The sequence below is a fragment of the Sturnus vulgaris genome, chromosome 6 (assembly GCF_052056855.1).
Source record: "Sturnus vulgaris isolate bStuVul1 chromosome 6, bStuVul1.hap1, whole genome shotgun sequence".
Lineage (NCBI taxonomy): Eukaryota > Metazoa > Chordata > Aves > Passeriformes > Sturnidae > Sturnus > Sturnus vulgaris.
Window position 1 is genome coordinate 34,885,649 of NC_142248.1, and position 18,164 is coordinate 34,903,812.

General features: G+C 39.8%; 1 long non-coding RNA gene across 1 annotated transcript in view; it reads left to right on the top strand.

Moving 5' to 3' along the window:
- The window catches only part of LOC148223416 (uncharacterized), a 155,394-nt gene that overhangs the window by 349 nt on the left and 136,881 nt on the right, over positions 1-18,164 (top strand). The gene's annotated exons all lie outside the window — the stretch shown is intronic.

The window sequence follows — 18,164 nt, forward strand, 5'->3', positions numbered from 1 at the left end:
TTCTCACTAATCTCTCATTGTGGAGCTGTTTCCTTTGGATTGGTGAGGGTGGATCTGCAGTAGCAAATGTGCAGTCCCTGACTCACTTCTAACAATACTTGGTGATAGCCACAGCAAAAAAATATACAGCAAAGAGCCCCACATTTAGAAGACAATGTAGTGCTGAAAATATCTGGGTTTCCTCTGTCACTGAGAGAGCTGATCATCTGTAATTTGTAGGCTTTAGGCTTTTTTAATTGGTGTGGTCAAATGGGGAAGGAGGCAGAATTTGAAATTCATCTCTTATTCAGACCAGGTATCACCTGATAAATCTCTTTGGAGAGTGACAATGGTTTTTGCTTTTATTATTCTCACATGTGTGATGGTTTATGTGTGGCCATGACTTGTGTCGCTGATTGCTTGTTTCCCTTCCTCATGGCAAAGCTCTCCTAAAAAAAATTTTGAAATTTGTCATCCATTTCTGGTGAAAACATTGTCCAAGATTTTCTCTAAATCTGACCAGAATACTTTTCTTTCAGTGCATGGAAACTATTCTGTTTTGGGGGTGAATTCCAGTTGTTTATATTGAAAGCCTGACCTTTCAGAGGTAGTAGCACCCAAATTGTTTTTTGAAGCCAGTAAGGGCTGCAGATAACCACTATCTCTGAAAATCAAGTTTATGTTCCTTTAGAAGTTTATCCTTTGCCTGCTAGGAATATAATGATATTTTTAGCTGTCAAGCACACTGCTGAATTATCTTTAAAGATTAGGGGTAGGAGCAAAATTGCAAGCGAGACCCTTACAAGGAATGAGTAATTCAGACTTGAAATTGCATGCTGCAAACTAGTAACTTGAGCTGAACCACACAACTTGTGCTTGAACTTGACATTCCTTGATTAACTAAGGGTACTGTGTCCAAGCTAATGAGGAACTGGAGGAGTGAGAAAAAGTGTATTTAAATGTGTATGTGTTTTTGCTGAACTCTTCACAGATTTTTTCCATAATATCTGTTGTAAGCTCTTTCAAGATGTGGTTGTCTTCCTACCTGTCTGCATAATACCTGCTATACTAGAATATGAGAAGTTGAGTGCCTGCGATAAAATGAGTTTCCTTTTATTAGTTATTTTGTTTATTTCATGGCAATGTGCTTCTTTCTTCTACCTTTCAAGGGAGTATTTTGATTATTCAACAAGTATTTTAGCTTTATTAGATTAATTATTTAGCTTCATTAGATTAATTCTTAGCCTTAATGAAATTCATGTTGCCCTGAAGAGCACAGAAAATGAGGGGAGATATGAGATACCTGGGGCACTGGCAGGCATTGGAGTAGGCCAACATTGTGCTTATAGCTGAGGAAATGGAATTGTTCTGGAAATGGAGAGCCTGTTCTGGACAGGCTGATGAATCAAGGTGTGGGCCTTTCTAAACGGGCCTGGCTGCCTTGCTGCTTCCTCTTCATCACATCTGCCCAGTAAAAGCAAGACAGAGCCATCTGCCTCGGGTCTTTCCTTCATCTGCCTCTTTCAATCCTCTCCATCTGATTTCTTCCCCATTGTAGCACAGACAATGCCATTTGCTGCACTGCTCTAATCAATCACTCTTGTAATGTTCAGAGCCCTGGGACCAGAAGTCTGAGTCCCACACAGGTACTGGGGGACTCGCTAGTTCACTGTGGGTCACCTGAGTTTTGCAGCTTGGCAGGGGCTATAACATTACATGGAGCTTTTAAGGAGTCACAAATAGTGCATAAGATTTTCCTCTCTGTTCTCCCCTAAACTCTCTCCTTTTATTTCTTTTTTTTCCCTGGAGCATTTCCTCAGATCATTATAGGTTCTACAGGTATTCTCTCCCTTCCATCTATTTTCACTCTAGTTCTCTCCTATAGAAATATCTGACGACTTATCAGAGAAGCTTATACTCACTGTGTTTCCACATTATAATTTTGCCTTTGACAATCCTATTAATTTTTCTGAAATACCATCAAATTGGGAATGAAATGCACCAAGGAAGCGGTTTCTTCTAGAGAACAGTTTTATCATACAATTGTATGATGTTCAGCCACCAGAATATTCCTTTACTTCATAGGCATGATAGTTTTCTCTGTATATGTCTCATCCAGGTATGGCTTCTCAGGAGTGCTTGAGTTTCTTAATATATTGATAGTCCCCAAGAGAGAGCCACAGAGAGCCCTTACTTGTCTCTTGAAGTCTCAAGTATCTAGATTGAAAGATGGACAAAGAATTTTATAAGTCATATCACTTTCTACTGGGAGCTTTTTTTTCCCTGAGGAAACCGGCCTGAATGCATGTATAGTCCATATAGGTCAGCAGCAAGCAATGGAATGTCCAACTAAAAATTGCAAGTTATATTTCTAACTGCAAGACCTTCAGACAAGTGCCAGAGGATATTATGCACCCAACAGCTGATCATTCTAGTACAACACCAGTCAAACAGGGATCCAAACCTCTGGTGGCAAAGGCAATGGCATCATTTTCTACCTTAGGAATGGCTGCCTGCTTAAAAAGTGGAGCTTTAACAGGAACAGCATTCATTAAATAAATGTCCATAATTAAAAACAAAATAATGTCTACTAAGAGATTTCCATTCTTTTGTTTCCTTTGTTGCAACCTGAGGATGATATGTTTGTCTGAACTGGTAAATTTCAAACCCTGCCCCAGTAGGTGCATTCCAGTAATGGGCACGAACACACCTGCTCTTGTATCACAAGCAGTGACATGCTTCTAGTGTATGATCTGCTGGCAAGTTATTTAAGCCATCAGCCCACAAAAGACTATCAAACTTGCCTAACTACACACCATATAATAGAATTTGTGAGCATTGCCAGTTAACTATATTTGAACAAGCTATGGTGCAGATGTGGTCTGTTTTCCCCTCCTCCTGGTGACATCCCAATGTCTGAAGGAGATATTCGTCAAGAGAAATGGTAGGGAACATCTGATGGGTGGATGGGAAAGAGGAATTTTAGAAAAGCTGCTCCAGAGACACTTATCTCCAGGAAGTCATAAGTCCCAGTTCCATGTACACTTGATAATCATCAATTCTGCCTTTGTTACTCAATTTGCTGTCATTTATTGTCATAGGATGCTCTAGAAAGTTTTTCTATTCTGTCATAAATTCTTCCAGGTCTTATTCCAGGATCTGGATTTCTTGCTTTGTATTTTTCTGAGGGAATCAAACATATATGATGACTGCTGATTTACTGCATTACATTTTAGGAGTAGACTAATCCTGATGATTAATGAAGCACTATGAAATATAGTAAGGGAGGTTTTTATAAGTCCAACGATAAGGTTGGAAAAGTTAGAAAAGAAGGTTGGAGAGAAATGATGACTCTCTGAATGGAGAACTTCCTTCCTTTTTGAAAGCCTGGGGTATTTTCTTGTCTTTGTAGAGTATAGCACAGTCTAAACACTGAAACAAGATGGGTGAATAAAACTTCAACAGATCTTTGATCATTCAGACTCTGCAGAAATTCAGGGCAAGTCATTGCTGCCTAGTTCTGTTTTCAGAACAAAGGTTTTTAGAGCAGTCAAGTTCAGCAATTACTATTTTTGAAACTTTAACGGATCACTAAGATACATTAATCTTTTTTTGCTTCCTCCTCATCAAAGTATTTGATTACTATTTGATGGTTAGAGGACATCACAGTCAGAAACCCTTTGGCTCTCACTGCTGCATCCTTTGCAAAGCAGCAGCTGAGTTCAAGACCTGCCCCAGAATTCATGCCTGGTTTCTACCTCCTTTTGAGAGGTTGAGTGGTGTTAAGAGTTGTACATAGCTTACAGAGGGCATACACATAAGTGATACCAAATGGAATTGAACTATTTCTGAAATGTTGAGGAGTACCTCTGATGCAGAGCACGGTTCTTTTAAGAATTAGGGCATGCTATTCCTCTGCAGTTCTTTGTTGTGCTGAAAGAGGACTAGTCAGTGGATTATTTATATAAAACTTGTATTAACTTTTTCTTCATACTAATGATAGGATAGCATGTGTAGAAATTTATTTTTTACTTCCAGGATTTCTTAGAGTTGGTGTATTTTACCAAGGTTAAGGTACATTCTCCGTTTGCCTTTTTGTCCTTATCAACAATCCTGACATTATATTGATGAGATAAAAATATGAAAGGGAAGAATCTACTAGCTCAAACTCAGAAAAAGAGCTTTTCCCCCCCCGCTTAAGCTATTTTGTCCTTCCTACCCTGCAGAACATAAGCAAGCACTAGAAGAGAAAAATTAATCAACAGCAAACCAAATTATATAAAGAGAGACTTTTTTTTTCACCTATCCTTTTTAGAAGGGTAATTGAAAGAGACAGAAGTCAACTAAATTTAGTACACTAAAACAATGTACAGTACTGTGAGTACTTCAACCTAATGGATCAAATATAGTTCTTTAAATCCTTCCCATTGCAAATCCAAGGAGAGAGAATTAAAAGCGGCTTTATTTTCAGAATTGTTAGTCAGTTAACTGTAAAATAATTTCCAAAGATAAAAAGATGTCCTTAATGCTTTATACTGTGTGGATTCAGGTTGGAATATTTTTGCTCTGCCAAGTTTCCATCACCAGAATCTCTTTTCTTCCTTGTTCAGTTATTTAAAATCCACATGCAGACCTATCAAGTCTTAGAGAATGAGACTTATTTGGTTCATTCCTGTCTTACATGTTTCTATAGATGGGCTTGATATCAATCAGAGAATAGATTTACATTTCAACTAAGGTAATCCAGTGGGCACCTGGGGTCAGTAGCACAGTCCCATTTTCTTTTGTTGCTCCCTCCTCAAGTGTTCCTGCCTCCTTTGCAGTTCTGATATTGATGCTCATTGCAGTGAACTACCTAAACCAGCTGGGTGTACAACAATTTGTTAAAATAGGGCTTGGGACTTTTCTCCATTTGTTTTCTGAAGTAAAGTATAAAGCCCCTTTTTAACTAAGAAATAATTCTATTTCCCTGGCTCATAATACTTTAATATCATCCATTTCTGGGCTAGATGTAAAGCATTCAGGTACTGGCCAAAAGTAGTTGTTGAGCAGCTCTAAATACCTATATTGTCCCAAGAGTTTCACATGCCTTTCTGAGAAATTACCTTCTACCTTTGAACAGTGGAGTATTAGCCAAGTATCCAATCAAGCTGCATCATTATGCCTCATCACTGATATTGTCTTATTTAGAATAAGATATATATTCTTATTGAATATATATATCATGCATTAAGTCACATAAGTCACATGTGCAAGTCAATTATGAAAAACAAACTTTTGGAGGCCAAAAGAAGAAATGAAAAACCTATAAGTCCCTCCATTTTCCAACATTGCTTCTAGTAGTGAAGTCTCAGGCATTGTCACTCAGCCCGGTGCCTGTGTCACATTTTGCTGTCTCCTTGTCACCAATCTAGCAGGTCACAGGGTTAATTCCAGAATGTCCATTTCAAGCTATTAACTTTGTAATCAGAATAAGTGTTGGTTTGGAATGTGATGAAATGGTTTAGGGTAATTTCCAGAGCTGTCAAGATGCACATGCTACCCTGTGACTGCAAGAGACATGCAGTAGAAGCTAAAAGATTGGCAGGGACAAGTTGGAACCAGTTGCTGCTAGGCTATCCTGTATGGGTTGTTGCATTATCATAAAGCCATGCATCTACAATAGGTGGATTTAATTTTTCATTGAATGGATTACCAGTAAGTCTATGAGGTGGTCATGACATCATATTTCACTGTAACATTGAGTGGAAACAAAACACACATCCTTTCTCGCAAAACAGTGGCCTCCAGAAAATCTTTTTGTGTTAGAAGGATAACGAGAGCCTTCAAAATTTTAGGTACTCACCTGAAATATGCATGTCTGAAGCTTTGTGTGCTATAATTATAAAGGGAAGGCATTCTTTCCAGTAGTATATTACCTGTTTGGGAGAAAGAGAAATTACAAAGAATGTGGAGTGTAAAATGAGTCTTGATATTTTAAATAGTATTGACTAGGGCCTCTAAAGAATTCCCTGGGCAGCCTGATAATGCAGAAAGAGACAATAGAGAATTTTCTACATGCTGGCTTTGCAGAAACATGTTCTATATTTGATTGTTTCATTGAGTGCAGCAACAGAGTATGCAAAACATTTGGGATCAATAATGTTTTTGTACATCTTTTTTCCAAAGATGCCAAGTTATTCTACAAGAACTGAGCATCAGTAGGAGAAGCTCATATCTAGGGACTAGGTACCCTCTTCCCTTCAAAGGGAAACAGGGGATCAGAAATACAGTTCAGCCTGCTCAGCATCACACACTAAGTCAGGTACTGAATTGCATATAAAATTCTCAGACAGCACATGTCACTTCATCTCCTGGTCCTTCATACAAGCCCTGAAAAGTGCTTGTTCTTGATTAATTGTCAAGATAAATTATTTAGATCCCATGTTAATGTCCCGTGGAGGCCTTGGGAAGTAAACCAGTGTCAGTCTATTCAGTCAAATTCAAGGAGCTATCTATCTGCAGTGGAAAGTATACAGGTTCTTCTCTAAACTCCTCTCTAAGGCACAATGAGGAGTAGTGTGTGTTCTGGATTATTTCTCTAGTCCATTTGCTTTTAAATATGAAGGGTAGCACTGAACTAATCATCTGGTCAGTCCTGTGCTGGGAATTACATTAATCACCTTTAGATGGCAAATGTATGTGCTGCACCAACCAAGCATTCACGTGGCTGCCAATTTCCCAAAGCCCTTTCGCAGTTAAAATATAATTACCTGTGTGGACACGAGATGGTTGACTGAATAGGTTATATCATCAACATAATTATAATGCTAGTACTCTGTAGGTATTAGGAGGGCAGAAGTTAGCACATTTCTGCCTTTTTATCTGAGGGAAACTTCCTAACGATTCCAGCAGGAAAGTCGACATGCTGTTGGGTTCAGTGCCTTTTTCTGTTGCTGAGACTGGATTAGTTTTTGAGCCTTTCTCACCTCTCTTTAAGAAATGGTAAAACTCATAGCCTGCTTCTGAGAAATTCTTTCTATTTTATAAACAAAGAATCTTATGCAAAAGAAAATTCTGATTGATTATTTGCAACATCTTGTGTGAACTCCTCCACTACTTTCCTGAAACCTTCCACTTCATACAAGTGGGCACACTAAAATAAGTCTAACTTTCTTTGGATTTTGAGGATCTGATCTTTTCAAAATGGTAGATACTATTTTTATAGGAAGCTTCTAGTACATCATTAGTAAAAAAACAGGTATATTTATCTTTTGAAATAATTATTTACAAATTCTCATTTTTCTAGTAATTCCATGATTGCAATCAGGCCCTCAGTTTGTAGGAAGATTTCTAAATACATATTCATAGAGGGCATTTTCTCAGAAAGGGAAATAACAATGCACAACCTAGTGTATTAGAGTAGTAGAAGTCTTCCTCTGTTTTTACAAGTTTGGGTTAAATATAAGGTGTTTTGTAATGCTAGTAAATGTAGCTGTGCTTCACTTTCTGAGGATAATGAAGGGAGACAAAAGTGATGCCTCCATCTTCTAAAATTTTGAGGGGAAAATCAGTTTGGCAGGAGATGGTTTAAAACAGTTGCTTAGATAATGTGAGGAATGCACATGACAGAGTCCAGCATTCCTAGATCCATTATTGTTGAATACAGCCTCTCCAAGACGACATTCCATGCTTTTCTGTACTAAGTGTAATTAGGTCATTACAGAAATGTGTTCTGTCTTCCTCTTCTCAGTGTTTGCTACAGCAGCCCAGAAGGAAGTTGACACTTCACATTACTTTGTGTTTTAATAGGTTTTTATGCAAAATCTCCACTGCTTGTTGCCTACTGGAACCCAGCTGTGGCCTACCATCAGAATCTATGTATCAGGTTTTGAGAGCGTGTCATAGTGGGGTGGTAAAACCAGTAGAGCCACATATTACTGTGTGTGGTAGCCCATGGAAAGGGGCAGTCATGCAAGGTGAGAATAATTTTTTTCAGAAATAGACTTCTAAGATCCAGCTGCCAGGTACTCCCAGACTGGGGTGTATCCCTGCCTATGGTTTTGCTCAAGGACAGAGCAAAGCTGAGAGCAGGAGGACTCATGAGGAAATGCCCAGGGATGTTTGAGGGTGGGATGCAGGATAAAAGACTGAAACCAAGGATAAATTCTGCATCCAAAGGTAATAGTGGACTTTCTGATACTCCATTCTCCAACTCCTCAGTGGGGTTTGCCACAATTCATGCACAGCAAGGCCAGAGTTAAGTCATGCAAGGGGCTGTCCTGCCTGTCATGGCCATGGCACACGAGGCTGGAAGTTGGAGGATGGGCCAAGCCTGCAGCTCAGGTTTGTCATAATCTGCAAGGCAGTGTGGGCTGCAGGAAGGTCAGGGTGTTGTGAGACCTGGGGTGGCACTGAGGGATGACAGCCTGTGTGTCTAGTCAGACAGCTGTGGGGCTCTGCAGGTCCCCAGGTGAGCGCACTTCCTGGGATCTGGTGATTTGAATGATTACAGTGAAACTCAGTCAGGAATTTGTGCTTGGAGGAAAACTTTGTTTTTAATACACAGAAGAAATCCTCTTCATGTGGGATGCAGCTTCTACTTACCTCCACGTGCAAGTCCATAAAGACACTTGAAACTTCTCAACTCATGGTCCATAAACACACACCAGACCTACACCACAGCTCTGGCTAACAGACTGCCAAAGCTTTTAAAATTTTATAAAGTTATAAACATATATAAACTATATGTGTACACTGGAAACAATCCAGATTCAAGAAGCAGCTGAGAAGGCACGTGGTAAACACAAAGTCAGTAACTTTTATATAACATGGAAGCTACTGGTTTGCTTCAGAACTGCAGAGCTCTGACTGCAATGGATTTGGAAAGCTGGCTAGCGTGGCTTAAGGCAGACCCATTTTGTGCTGGAGAAGTGATTTTCCAGGGATCTGAGGGAGAAGTAGTATTCTCCTTTAGCTAAAAGTGTCTCTATGCCTCTGACTGCCTTATGGAGCCAACTACACTAAATGCACAAAATACACAGTTGTCATCCAGGGTACAACTGGATCTGAGCAGAGTCAACGGATTGTCATTTTCTCCTGCCATGCTAAATCTCTTCAATTTACAATTTCTTTTTCCTTATATTTTCATGTTCTGCAGCTGCTTTTAAACCTGTGAGCTATGCCCAGTTCAAGCTGCCTTCTCCACAAAGAGCAGTCACAAAAATGTAGCTGTGGGCTTTCGTCCACATAAATGCATTTCAGCCATGGGTGCCTCTGTTGTTATGGACTACTTGCTGGCCTTTGAGCCTTCTGTACCCCATTTCAGACAAGTGGCATGTTTATTTAAAAAAATCTTCATGCATATTCAGGTTTTACAGCCAGGACTTGAAGCCACTTACAACCACAGCCATTTTCAGCTGCTCTGTGGCAACAAAGAAATAAGTAGGTAGAAAAGGAGCTAGACACTGTTTTAAAAATTAAAACACCCTTCAAGGAAGGGAGGACTCACTGTTCCATCAGAAGAAAGGCTCAGTGCAGTCCCCCTGGATGTCACCATAAGAGTCTCTCAGAGCCCTATACGTGTCATTATTTGAAGGTTCGTTTTTAAAAGAGAATTTATGCTCAGCAAAACAAGCTCAATGCTCTCAATTAGACTTCTCAGCTTCTTGCTTCTCTGTTGCATTACCTCTGAAAAAGTTAACATGAAAATGAGCTACAAAGCCAGGAGACTGATGAGAAAAAGGGACCTGAAGGCTGAGAAGGGCTGTGGTCCATTATGAGTGGCTGGGCTGAGTATGGGCACTGCCAGCTGGATCAATCATCTGGGAATACAATTTCAGAGGCCTGGAGCCTGAAAGAATAACCTGTGGATCATCACCCCTGCCCTGCTGGCGCCCTTTCGGTGGGGCTGGAGCCGCTGGAGCATTTGTGGGGTGTGGGTTCAGCAGTGAGCGGGCTGAGCAAGTGCCATGGGAGGGCAGCATTGCTCAGACACAGCCCGGCGCCTGCCAGCGCGGTCCTGCACACACCCATGGAAGGGCTTCTCCTCTGAGAGCCGCTGCACACTCCTGCTCTCATGGCACCTGCTGCCTGGCCATCAGCCGGGACACTGCAGGACAGCCGGGCCATGGGGGAACCACTGAGCCCATGGTCGGCCTTGGCTGCACACCTGTCCCTTGGCAAACTCTGCTGTTCTTGAACTAGTTTGGTGAGTTTTTTTGCTTTTGTCTTCTAGTGTCTTCAAAAGATAATTACATGGAGCTGGGGCCATTTGCTCAAGTTACTTTTAATTCCCATGGTGGTTGTAATGAAGTGTGTACTGCACATCCATTTTACTAAAGTAGTGTATAAGGACACACTTGACTTGCTTTTCCTCTGCAATTGAGAAAGGACAGATCATTAAGAAAACAGGACCGTTATGTTATTGGTGCCTTCAAAGAGATCCCCCGGCCTGACTCCTTTGGAAGAGATGCAGACTGAGTCTGAGACATATGGAGGCTTTGGTAAAGGGCTTTAAAATGCTTCCTCCCCCCCAGGCTGGTGCTGCTCCCAGCATCATTGCGGTTTTATCTCAAAGGAGATAGACTTGCTAGTGAACGGGAGAAGTGTCCATTAGAGGAAACAAGGGAGAAACACCCTGCACCAGTGAACAAAACCATTTCTGAAGACTTCCACTTTGTAGTAATGCTGGCAGGTGCTCTTCCCACATGGTTCTGTTGGGGGTTAGAGATTTGTGTGTTTAGGTGCTGGCTGGTTTACCTCATGCTGAGTGCCCAAGGTGCTGTCAGAGGATAGATATTTTCAAGTTCAAATCCTCCTTTCCCAGTTCTTAACTTCACAGAAGTTGCAGCACATACACAGATGCATGTTCATTTATTATTTCCTGAAAAATTGTCTCCTTGGGGCTGCTCTCCATAGAAGCACTATCCTGTAGTCTCTCACAGAGGAACTGATGACAGGGATTTAAATCAAGCCCTTCCTGTATGTCAGAAGAGTACATAACTCCCCAGCCAGAGTGCATTTTGAAGCTGAGATTACATTGGAGCTTTCAAGCTAGATATATTTTATATAAAGTAATTGCACAGTCTTGTGTTTAAGATATGCACTCAAGTTTCTGTCTTTGATCTAAGAAATGCTTATTTCCCAAAGTGGAACAGTGTCAATAGGAAATATTCATACTTCTAATATTGCTTCAGGGCTAGGGTGCTGTCCTGGGAGACTGAAAATAGGGCTGTTCGGTTCCAAATGATCTCCCTAAATATTGAAGTTTTTGAATAAAAGTCAGAGGTGAAAAAAGGGAAAGTTGACATCAGCAGCTTAGAAACCATTTAAACTTGAATTTTCTCTTAAAAAAAACCCCAATAAATTACATAAATAATTCTTTTCAATCCAAACAAAATAGAAGGATTTATCTTTGTTACAGAAAACACAAAAATATTTTTGTACTGGATCAATTTCATTTTCTTCTTTTATTTTAGTGAATAATATTCCTAAATATGCTCGTAGGGATCTATGCAGAGATTCATTGAGCAGGAACCTGTTCATACCTTTACAGTCCTTTGATCACTGGGCTTGGCATTGTCTGTCAAAACTTTGATTAACATGACAAGATTATGAATTTTTGTCCGTGTTGAATAACCCAACATCCTTTGCTAGTGTGAAAGGGGATTATATTGTATTTTTTATATCTACAGATGGATACAGACACCAGGAAAGGATAAATTCCTAATATGTTTTAATATTTTCTCTTTGTATTATCCTGCCATTCTTCATTTCTTCCACCAAATTTCCTAATGTCAGGACATAGTGGAATGAAAGTATTAGTTTAGAGGTAATGGGGGCTGAAACTCTTGCTTCTAGGATCAGGGACATCACTTTAACATGAAAGTGTCCCACCATTGATAAGGTTTTTTTCATTGTTCTGCAATTCAAGGGAACTTTGGGGTCCTCCTATGTAAAGGACCAATGTAAACTCTGAATAATCCCTAAAAATAAACCCATTTGCTATTTATTATTTTATAACTGAATATGGTACCTACTTCAGAGTTGTGAAAAGAGAAGACATCCTTAGTTGTCTGTGCAGAGCATTTGTAGACTAAGGAGTCAGCAAGCATTGATAGGGTATTTATAATCATGCAGTGCTCTGCTATGTTTTCATAGTAAGGAAAAGGAATTACTGTGTAGGAATTACTGTGTTGAGTCCTTTGCCCTGTGTTAAGCAGATAGTAGCTCAGATTTTAAGGGTCCTTCATCCCTTAAAGAATGTTAGCTAAATCTACCACTTTGAGTTAAAAAAAATGCCATTGTTGTATTAAAGCACTGGAGTGTTTCACAAAAAAACAAAACAAAAAAAACAAAAACCAAGAAAATCAAATCAAAAAACCCCTTTTGAACTCTAGATTATAATGAAGAGATCATATAGAAAAGAGAAAATCGGTTAATTTTGCAGTGAGAGTAAAACATATTCTTTGAACTCCTCAAGGCAGGTTTTCCTGTGGTGAGGCCTCAGGAGGAATAGTAAGCAGAAAATGATTCCTGTGATGTTTAGGCTTGTGGCTTGCTGCTTTGCAAGGTGACACATAAATTGGTGGACAAAAATATTTATTTTCTCTTAGGTGTTGCTAACGAAGCATCCATACGTCTTTGAGAACTTAAAGTGAACTCCTATCCTGCATTATTATGTTCAGGAGTCAGTGCTGATTTCTTCTCCACATTCCCCTGTGGCAGCCCTAAATGCCTTTTTTTTGCCATGATGCAAGATTGGTATCAGTGTATTTTCTTTCCTTTCTGTATCTCAACTTGAATTGAGCTTTTGGTGGGCTCACCCCATGCTTCCCTTAGTATCACATTTAAGGCGTCCAGATGGGGTGACAGAATGGAATAAGACACCAGCCCTCCATCTGTTAAAAAAAAAAAAAAAAGAAAAAAGAAAAAACCCAAGAAATTAAATACAAGGTTTTATTGTTCTTTAAGTAAGAACAGATACAGTCTGTATGTCAAGGCCAAACTATATGCTAGTAAATCTATCCTTTGAAGTCTTCCATTGGGCTGACCAAGGACAGATGGTAAACTGTTATCAGTTGATATGGGATTAGGTCAAGTCGAAGTTCAAGACTGAGGCTAACAGTGAGAGTCTCAGTTCAGTTGTGAAATGTATTAGTTTATTTAATGAATACCACATAGTCAGCATCTTTGCTACTGTTCTGCTACTTTAAAAATTGGGAGATTTATTTACTCAAGGATCTCCACACTTTTAGAAGTTTAATATGGCAAATGTATCTGTTGTAATTTAATGGATGAATGGCAATAAAATCTCTATTCTTTTGGAGGAGAAAAGCATACAGATTTAAGATGTACCAGCCTAAAATATACTGCAATTCTTTTTAATTTTTGTTTTATTTTACCTGGCTCATATATTTGCATCATTTGCCTTTGCCTTTCTTTGCATATTCACCAGCTCCAAAATATTCTCATTGGAGAAACTGATTACTAATATCAGATGTAGAGAAGACTGTAGCAGCATTTAATTTCTTACACTTTATTTTCGCACCCAAATACTGAATGAAGACTATTGACCGTGAAGCTGAAGTGCTGCATACATGTCAGGCTGTCTTTTCTTCAAATTTGGCAGAGGAAATGGACTTGTCTTAAAAACAATCTAACCAAGCATGTTTAGAAACTGTTTTTGCAGAACTGGCTGATGTTTGCCATATGACACATGCAATGGACATTAGACACAATTTGGAAAGCAAAGTAGTTAAGCGTATGCCAGTGACCAAGCTGAGACAAAATGAACTTTCAAGATCTGGTCATAATCTTACACAATAATTCTGTGTCAACCTCATGGTTTAATAATGTGCATGGTTTATATAAGTTAAGGACTGATGGGGTGAGCCTTTGCTAGCAAAGCCAGAGCTAAAAATGCTCAAAATAACTTCCTAAAGAACAGCTCTTCTTTATAGCTCTATTTTTTTTTCCTTCCCCATGACTCCTTTAGAAATTCAGTGAAAAGGAAACTCTTCTCTATAAAGTATGTTCAGGCAGAAATGAGGAGCAATAGTCATGAACCCTGATAGTGCAAAGCTCTCTACAGTCACAGGAGGAAAGGCTGCTATTGCAGCCTTGGAATTATTTTTCAGGTATATAAATCATGAAATTAAAACAATCTAAGGTTTTCCTAATAGTGTGCAGTGAGTACACATTGACTTCTCCATATGACATTTGTTCTTTTATGTACTTATTACATATGTTAGTGTGTCATGTGAATAAGTAAATATTGCCAGAAAAACAGGACTTTTGAAGTTGTGACACTTTGTGCTTCATCACTTGACATTCAACAGCTCTTCTTAATTTTTACAGTTGGGATGATGTGTAGCTGACTGTAGCGTTATACTGTGTTACTAACACATCCAAACTAAAAAAAGAGACAACTCTAGAACTGTTTCTGGTTCACTCTCAGCTCAAAGAGGTTTCTGTTTGAAGGCTCAGGACTCAATTCCTGTTTAAACAAAATTTTAAGCTTGGCTGAAGATGCTGGGAAAATCACTTCATACTATTTTTCCTGTTCCCTGGATTTGGTCTGGCTGAAACTACTGTTGTAATAAGGCTGCAGGCTCCTTCTTCCTTCCTGTCACAAGGAGTGCTGTAGCTCCCTGAGCACTGCTGAACTTCAGGGCTCAAATGTGGCGGTGTCTGGTCTGCAGAATGCTGTGCTATGTTCCTTTCTGCCCTTGCTGCCTGCTTTTCTGTGCTGAGCTAGCAGCTCCTGGGCAGAGTGATGGGCAAGTTCTGGCAGCAGTGGATGGACAAGCACAGCACAGCCCTACAGGTCTCCTTCTTAGAGATCCACAGTGTTCTGCACTGTAGTAGTAGTACATAAAGTTTTTAGCTTCAAGCTTCAGCTACAGGATTGGTAAATCTGGAAAATCACCTATGCAGACTGGACTTTTCCTTACCCGCTCTCCCAGGTAGCTGTGTCTGATTCAGGGAACGGGGATGGAGTGAGTGCAGAAAATAGCTATTAAAAACTTGTTGAGCATTTCTGTGAGCCTTTTCTGGCCTCAGTGTAAGCTTTGCACAAGTACCATAGACTACAAAAGTGGAAAACTATATCACCAGGTGGAAAGAGTCTAGGATCTACTTTCCAGACATGTTTTAAAGTCACTCAGGAGAAGGAAAACATTTTCGTTTCAGAATGTTGGTCTTTTCCATTTTCTTTTTGATTAGCCATTTATAGTGCTTACCTTAACTAAGATGCATGTCTGTACTCGCTACTTGAACAGGAAAAAGCTTCCATTATACTTGGCAACATAAAGAATATAAAGGAATGTAAATAATCAAAACCAAACTTCATTTGTTCAGTATATTTTGTTTTCCAAATGTGTTCAAAATATGATAATCTACACACATTTTGAGGTCCTATATTCAGGTTCCTGCTGTAATTTCATTTTCCCTTTTTCCATCTATTTTCCTGTCTGCTCATTCTTTTGAGAAGGGATTCACACCTTCCTTGCTTTTAAAATTGCCTGGTTACTGCAGCTTCATTTGTTTGTGTCCAGTTATCTCCCTGAGGCTTTGGTTAGTATTCTTGGGTTTTTTGAGGTAAATAGTGAGCAGATTTGTCCTCTAGAAGCACTTGGCCTCCCACATCTAGTGTTAAAGTTTCTTTTTGAGGATCCACGAGGTCCCACACTCCTGAAGCTGGAAAGTTCTCGGGAGATCCTTCCCTTCACTTCTGAAACTAAGCTGACCAGCCCCCAGATCTACATATAAACCTATTCATGCATGTTTCCTAATCCACTCTGCCTACACCATTTCTCTTGGACATTAGTGTGTCTTCTCAAGGGGCCTGGACAATTCCTAGAGCCTGATGTGCTTCCTGTGATGTAGAGGAAGATATTGTCCCTGTAGGGAGAGAGGTGTGCAGGTCAGAAAGGTGTAACACCCCAATACTTGTGAGTGTCTTTGGGGCACGGCCCCATACTCTGTTGTACTCAATATGGACTGGTCCTTGTGTATTTGCTCTGGGACAGGTCCCATGCAAACAGCAATGTCAATGTATTAAAGCAGCTTAGAATTCATGAGTGCAAACTAAAAATTAGGCTCGTTGTAATTTTTCTTCACAAATAGCAGCAGCAATTACATTATTTTGTAAAAGGCTAGGATATAATAAGTATAAATGGTACACTCTAAAAAAAAAAAAAATCTGTTCTGCAATATCCAGAGGCCATGGCTGTCAAGGGCCAACACAGCCATCAAGAAAGTCTAAAATTAAAACAGACAAGTTGCCAATGCATAAAACTGCCATCATCATGTTCACTTCCCAGTTTGTTTCAATGACCATCCCATCTGTGAAACACATTTCTGTGGGACAGTTAAGGGCTGCAAGCAGAAACCAGCCCATTCCAGTGAATGCTACAACCCAGGTGTCGCTCTTGCTTGAAAAATGCCTGGGTGGCTCCACTGCCAAGGATATAACCACAGATAATGCAATCCAGAAATCCCTTTCCAAAGCAGTGAGTAATTGAAATTTATGTACTTGCATAACTCATTTACTGTCCTGAGAGCAACGAATCCAAGGTTGTCAGCTCCAGCCATAGGGGTTGTTCCCTGATCCAAGAGTTCTATGACTTTATTGTTTGAATGGGAGAGCTGAGGCTGGTGACTGGCATAGTTATTTAAAGGCTGGAATGCATAGCTGGGGACACGCTGGATGAGAGGTAAGGGCACAAACTGCTCTCCTTGGCAGCAAGAAAAATACCTCAGCAGGAGTGATTTAAGTGGGTAGGGGTTTGAATCCAAGGCCTGAGGCCAATCTGATAGGCTCTGTTTTCTCAATGGAAAGTCTCTGATTTGCCTCATTCCTAGCAATACAGTAGCATCCCCAGATTCTTTTCTATTTCAAATCCAAACTTAAAGTCTTTCAAGGTCAGTTCTGGTTTTATGCATTATTGTGACTGAGATTTGGGAAGCAAGTTTAGGATACCCAGAAGAATATCATGCTGGAAAAATTCCTTACATCTGGGAGATTTGTTTTCCCTCTTGCAGCTGTCATGGACTGAGCTGAGATCATAACTACCCTAGAACTTCTGAAGAGGCATATCTGGTAGCAAAATGAAACGAGTTTTTTCTATGAAGGGTCTGTGAAGATCTTAATTGGCCAGTGTTATGGAAATGCAAAGTATTACCGTGGCTAATTAAATGATTTGACACAAAGGTGTGTTTTAACAAGCCTGTGCTTTCGTGTGAGGGATCCAAGGGGGCTGACTTTCTGTCTTCCAAAGCAGTCACCTTTTCTTCCATTTTACTCTCTGTCATGACAGTTTCCTTTCCTTTCTTTCAGAGAGATGGAGTTCTGTTTAGAATAAGATGCTCCTAATGTTGCTGTGGACACACCCATCTAGAGAGCTAAGGAATTACAGCTTGGAAATTCTTTTCAGGCCTGGATTTCTCCTGATTCTCAGGTCCATTCCCAGGCTGACAAGCTGACTACAGCCTCAGTTAGGGAGGAAATCTCCCAGGATGATAATATGGTGAAAAACAGAGTGGAATTCATAATAAAGATTAATACCTCGTGTATTTCCTGTGGGATACATACTGAGGTACTGTCCTAAGGATGTTTTTCCCAATTGTCCAATGAACTACTGTCGTGTTCTAGCTGCACGTAACACACTTTAAATACGGGTTGTCTGCACAATAAAGTTGGCCTTTTTTCCCAAAAAGAGGTCCGTGCGTGTTGCTGTTTTTTCTATCTCTTTGCAGTGCAGTAACCACATGTTGCATAAATTAGATAAAAGGTACAACATATGATCACCGACCTGCTTACTTCAGTGGTAAAATCTGAGAGTAACACTTCAGTTTAGTAAATATTGAGACATCTGACATGTGTCCACAAAGTTTCTAGTGTCTCTTCATTTTTTAAAACAAAATGAGACAACATAATCTTTTTAGGGGTGAATGGGATGAGACTTTGCTTTTCACATTTAGACAAAAATTTGATATTTCTTTTCTCTTGAGTGGGGGAAAATCACTGACTGCTATTGCTTATGGTGACAAACTTCTCATACATTGAAATTAATACCAAGAGGTTTTGAAATCTGAATTGGGGCTATTCTTAGTCCCAAAAGCTCTGTGTGCTCTACAGATGGTGGAGAAATTAAATTTCATGGCAGCCTTTTTTAATCAAGGAAAATGGGGCATGGAAA